This window comes from Thermobia domestica, chromosome 6 (genome assembly GCF_964235325.1).
Source record: "Thermobia domestica chromosome 6, izTheDome1.hap1.1, whole genome shotgun sequence".
Classification (NCBI taxonomy): Eukaryota; Metazoa; Arthropoda; class Insecta; order Zygentoma; family Lepismatidae; genus Thermobia; species Thermobia domestica.
Genome location: NC_137459.1, coordinates 115,592,050 through 115,598,339, shown reverse-complemented (window position 1 = coordinate 115,598,339; position 6,290 = coordinate 115,592,050). Strand labels below are relative to the sequence as shown.

Genomic DNA, 6,290 nt, shown 5'->3' with positions numbered 1-6,290 from the left:
CCGGGTTCGATTCCCGACGGGAGCTCATGTGGTTCGGATTCCACGTTAATCAGTAGGTCCAGGTCCACGTCTCATATAGCCTCGCTGCTGAACGGGACGTTAAACTCAAAGTCAACTCAACTTAACGCCTAAACACAATTAATGAATTGAATTGCCATATGTGGGGAAAAAATTACAAATCCGAAAAGTCCGGCTTTTTAAATCAATGCGTCCGGCTTATTAATGGTTGCCTTCTGGCCACCCTACGTAAGACTAGGGGAAAGCAAGTACTGAGAACAACCCAATTTTTGCGCAAAAGGTAAATCTAGCGATTTATTTTTGAGAGCTATTTCTCCTGCTTTCAATATGTGATGATTTGGCTGGGTTTGGCACCCGTGATGTTTCATGTGATTTGGATCTAAGTTTTAGTTGCATGTTACATCTCGCATAGCTTCCTGCTGGAAAGAAACGCTAAACACTAATCAAGGGAATAGCAATATAAGTACTGTTTATATATATTGTTCTTAATCCTTCAACTTGGGCATACTTCAAAAACATTGCCTATTCTATTAAGTAAAACATTGTAGACTTACCTTATTGTTTATAACTCTGACGGAAACACAACTGAACGAATAACTCAGCTGTTGTTAACCAATTGAAAAAGCTGCGCTGCTCGGCGTGGTTCTCTTAATCTAATCAGAACTTCTTCCTGCATTCAACAACATATTCTCTACCAGAAGATCTCCAGTCACGACTGCGGAAGATCTAAATTGTTTGAAGAGAGTGTATTCTCTCAAGTATGTTACTCGACAGTTTTTAGACTTGACAAAAAATATGTATCTGTATTATTCATAACACAAAAACTTTGTAAAGTAATGAGAACATTATGTACGCAGCCCTCATAAATGTGTTATGGGATGGGAGTAGTAGCTTAGTGATAGAGTCTTCACTTATGGTGTGAGAGTTTCCTGGTTCGATCTCTCGCCATGTGACCTTGTGTTTGACGACATTGAGTCCGTGGGTTTACTCGGAATTTCCAATTTCCTCGCATATTATTATTCCACTAATTCTTTCAAAGTATTTACTTTCATTTACTATATATAAGTTACTATACATAACAAGATGCTAAATATAGTCCATTAATTTAAACTAGAAACATCAAGAATGAGGTCTGAAAATAATAGAAGCACCACCGTCATACTAATACACCATCGTCATTTTTCTACTCAGTGTTCTAAACCACTCGGTTGGAAGGGCTTGGAAAAAAAATCTTTTAGGCCAGCCATTCTGATTGGAGTTTTTCCTTAGGTTTTTCATTCACACCAAAAACCAATAAATATAATTTCTAGTTTCTAATTCGGTGTTCTAAATTATAATTTGCTATATATTAAAACAAAACAAAACAAAAAAAAAAGAGAAGGAAAGAAAATCTAGAATGAACAGAAAATATGATGCAACTACAGTTTTTTCTGGTATGAAAAAATCTGAAGCAATGATGATTAGGACTCTGAGAGCTCTAATTCTGAATAGATCATGTAATTAGTTTTCAGTGTAGGAAAGACCATCTTTACCAGCATCCTAATTTATACTCATCATGAGTACATGAGAGCGTGAGTAAATATATGAGAATGAAGAAATACATTATTGAATTGAAAAAGGCTTTATTATAAGATCTTGTCACACATACACAGTAATAATAAGCAGTGCATTTGATTCTAATGGGTACATACGTTATGTCTGTAATTATGTGATAGTTCATTTAGAAAGACAGCCATTTCTTCAGCAAGAGTCGAATAACAAACTTTTTATGATAAACATAAACGCTTCAAATTCATGGAGAGAAAATTTAGGTATATTAGGACTATGGGTATATTAAGCACTTTTTTTTTATATGTATCTTGTTCCTTTCGTTTTTGAAATGAAATGAAATGAAATCTTTAAGTTTTACGTCCCACGGTTATGCCGGTTAGGCTAAAGGAGACGGTGATTATGAGAAATGAATGAAATGGTGGAATGAAGAAAGTGGGAGGAAACGGGAGAACCCCGAGAAAACCCACGCACACCGTGTTTGTCCACCACAAAGTTCACTTGGCGGGAGCAGGGTTTGAACCCGGGGCCCCATGCACCAGAGGTGAACGCTCTACCACTGAGCCACCGCGGCCCCAACCTTTCGTTTTTGAGTTTCAGTATTGAGAGCATATTTATGAAGAGTTAAATGCTCTCAACAATCAATGAAAAAGTAAAGATTGCCCAAATTATCCTCTAAATGTGTACTCAGGTTGTCTTCTAGGCGAAGTTTTATTTTCTATCTCCCAAATTTGTTCAATTATTGTGAATATTGTGACTCCGTAGAAAATAGGTTGGAAAGATAGGAGAAACGTGCTCCCATACACTGGTGACGGCCGAGTTTTTACACTTACCTTAACGGACAATGCAAGAAATGACCACATGAAGGTCGAGCACCACGGAGAAATTTTGGGATAATGATGAGGATGAGGGTAAAGTGTTTGAATTAAGAGTGAGAGTGAGGACGTTAGGAAAATATCACTTAGACCTTTTTCGTCCTTCGTTTGATTTTTCTGTAACAAGATCAATCACAACGACATTATATTATCGTACGCCATCTACAGAACTCAATCGATCTCGACCAAACTTGGCGTCGAGCTAGACCTTAACTTATTTGGTAATCGTGAGAAACGGTTTCCTATTGCACGCCTTAAGTTCCCAACGTTTTGGACATCAAACTTGGTGTTTGAATTTAGGAAAACTTTTGGAAAAAAATATTAGAATTTTCGGAAGGTAGCGTATCAATACCTGCCGAAGATAGAAACGTAGGGCATAATAATATTAGCCTTGGTCAGAGGCGTTATACGCCAATCTGGGGCTGAGGGCAAGCGAAATTCATCGATATCAATTTGTGAAAAGAATTTGAGAGTACACTTTACTTTCTTTCTGTTATACTACAGACGATAACGTCACCACTTCGGGAGTGCTACATATGGAGTTTAGCAGGAGAGCACCCACGTGGGGTTCACTGGGTCCAGATTCACAAAACTTGTTAACTCGACACATATTCGTACGCATTTTTAATAAGACTGTACTCGTTTAGCAGAGCAATGATTGATGTTGCCTGAAGGTTTTGATCTTTTAATTCGTTTGTACTCTTTCTTTTCTTACAAAGTATTCTAGTTTTTTTATTTTTGCAGAGAATACAGATGCCAATATTTGACAATTATTTATTTATTTATTTATTTATTTTTTAAGATTAGAGTAACACCAGTTTAATACTGCATGGACTTAGTGTCTTGTAGTATTGGAACCCCTTTAAACTTTGGACCCCTCCCAATAAAAATAAATCTGAGTGCACGCCTGGAATTTAGACATGAATTACACATATTTGGGCTATGGGATTTAGCAAACAACAATAAAGTAAGTCACTTTCATACAAAAGTGAATTATCACTATTGTTGTAAACATATGAGACACAAAAGCAAAACTAAGGTAAGGATTTGGAAGATTGATATATAATGACTGAAGGACAGGCAATGGTGAACATAGGTCATATTTAAGGAATGTTGAACTAAACCAAAGTATGTATATTTTAAGAACGAAGTGAATGATAAGATGAAGTGCTTGGACACCACAATGCACAGGGAAGTACTGTATTCGCAAATGAGTTCCCTTGTTAGACAGAAAATCACTATGAGAATGATGGATGTATGTGTGGATTGAATTCTGATGAATGATAGGTAGCGAAAAACTTGTGGTTAGGTTCCTCGAGATGCTTCCGTTTATACATGGGGAGTAGATGCCACAATGGAGGATAGTAATACTTAGGCGGGGTGGATTGATTGACTTGATTTGAGTTTTGCGTTCCGTTCAGCAGCGAAGCTATATGAGACGTGATCCTTCAGCTTTACGTGCGATCCAACGACATGAGATCCCGCCGGGAATCAAACTCGGGTCTCCTACACCTACCATCAACATGTATGATGTTCATGAGCGTATGATGCTGAGTGCATTTTCTACCTACGTACCGGGATCAATGCTCATTCAGATGACGAGTGATGTGCCGGAATATGAATCCTTGCGTATGAGAGATGAGCGACTAGGTAAAATGCTACAAAAACAAGACGTAAAGCATGACATTCAGTAATAAGTACCTTATGTAGAAATCATGAGTCGTACTAACCCAAGCAGTGTGGCCGTGAGTGAGATATGAGAGTATGAGAGAAGAGCTGTATCAATTTATTATAGCTCTTCAAGACTGTATCAGTATTGAGCCCCAAGTAGCACTGACCAGACGTTTGAATAAATTTAAACGGTTTTACGATTTCTCTTTGATGGAAAGAAAGTAAGATTTCAAAGCTGTTTCGAATGCTTTGCGTAATACGATCTAAAGTTGTATCAAACATGGAATGTCAGATGGAAACTGAATATCTGTAAGCGTGTCGTGAATATCGTGGCGGTAGTTTGGTAAATTGGCAAGGCAAAATTTGGCCTGGAACGTGGAGCCTTCTGAGGTGGTTTCAATGTGTTAGGAGAACGTAAGTCTACCTTTACACGATCATGATCATACCAATAAAGTCAAGAATCCTGCTATGCTAGAAAAGGCTAGAAGTATGCTAGTATTATGCTAGAAGAGGCAATTCCCACATCAGGAGATATATCGGAGGATGGACGGTTACTTTCGGTCACACTGCTACTATTTGTCGGAATTCTTACTTTCCGTTGGCACCCATTACCGTGTGGAGGTTGTAGTCAGAGTTTGATGGGCATTTATTATGTATATTGCACTATTTTAATGATTTTTTTTTTGTATTTTATGGAGCTTGTGTGCAGTACAATTTTCACAAATAACTATTCAGCAAATATTGTTGCCAGGACCGGATTTAGGGGGGTGCAAAGGTGCACGTGCACCCCCCTTCATTGTAAATATACACTAGCTAAAGTGAAAAGTTAGCAATGAATTTTGCAAAATCAATAGTTTCAGTCAATTTTCTGAAGATTGAAGGAAAAGTATTCATCGAGAGCAGATATCATATTTAGCATTTCCAGGGCAATCCCTCATTCACCACAGATTCGTAAAGGCATTTTAAAACTCAAATTCAATTCAAATATACTGGGTGTTATTTGGTGCAACCCTCTCAGAACATTCTGGATCCGGTCCTGATTGTTACATTATGTTATATTTCAACTACAGTATTACTATCGCACTAGCCTGTTTTTTGCTTAAAATATATCTTATTTTTGATATTTCTAATTTTTCCTATTTTTTTACATTTTTGTATTTTTAGTTGTTTCCTTTATTATTTTATATTTTTATAGAGCTTGTTTGCAATAAGTATAATCTGCATAAATTATTCTTTAGTATAATATATTTTTGCATAAGATGATATTTCCAACTACCGTAGTACTATCTCATAAGCCTGTTTTGAGGTTAACACTCAGAATGAAACTTTTCTTGCTTTGGTAGCTATGAGAGTTTCAATTATATTCTCAAAATACAAAGTTGATGCTGTTTCATGCTCGACAGAACAACCAGATATGTCAGTCTTGCCTGGTTCATACTGGAACGCAACTACAGATGATTTTATCAGCTTCATTTTTGTAAAGGACCGTTCACATAATGTAACAAATGTAGGCAATGCAATCAAAATTTGAAGTTGAGTTGCCAAACTCTTGTAGGTTTCAATCCTCGTTGAAGATATATATCAGAAAACGTTATGAGGAAAAGTCCAGCTGTTCTTTAGCTTCCCGTATTCACTTTTTTTTTTTAAAGAATGAATGTTGTCTTCATAGTTCTAGTATAATTCCACACACCTTTGAAGTAATTGAGATAAATACTGCCGAAGGAGATGCTAGCCTTCCTTCATCTTCATCTGACTGCTGTTGGACGATGTCGATAGCGGAACTGATGAGTCCAAATGTATCACTTACGTCTTCTATCTCTGAGCAAAACTTTTACACATTTGCTATTTCATTTTATCTATAACTTCTTTCATAGAGTGTTCCATTTCGGCTTGTGCACTCAAAGGTTCATTGCTTGCTTTTTCTCCATGCATGCATCTTCTTCTTCTACAGTGTGCTCCCCCAGTGCCATGTCCCATTCTCTGCACTTTTGTTCTACTGCATGTATGAGTTGAGTTTTCAAGTATTAGCTTGTACTCACCATGCTCTCCAACTGAATAAGAATGTGATGGGAAATCGTATCTTTAGATGGAACATATGTTTTGTATATGATCAATGTATTGGGAGAAACAAAGCAAGGTAACGAAGTTAAATGAATGAATGTTTGAAAGAAGAAGATC

General features: G+C 37.0%; 1 protein-coding gene across 1 annotated transcript in view; it reads right to left on the bottom strand.

Annotated features, from left to right (window-relative positions):
- LOC145688158 (arylsulfatase A-like) overlaps positions 1-821 on the bottom strand; it is a 66,421-nt gene extending 65,600 nt beyond the window's left edge. Inside the window, exon 1 of the mRNA XM_081761981.1 lies at positions 573-821. The gene's annotated coding sequence lies outside the window, so the exon portion shown is untranslated. The remainder of the gene's footprint in view (positions 1-572) is intronic.
- Positions 822-6,290: the final 5,469 nt, after the last annotated feature.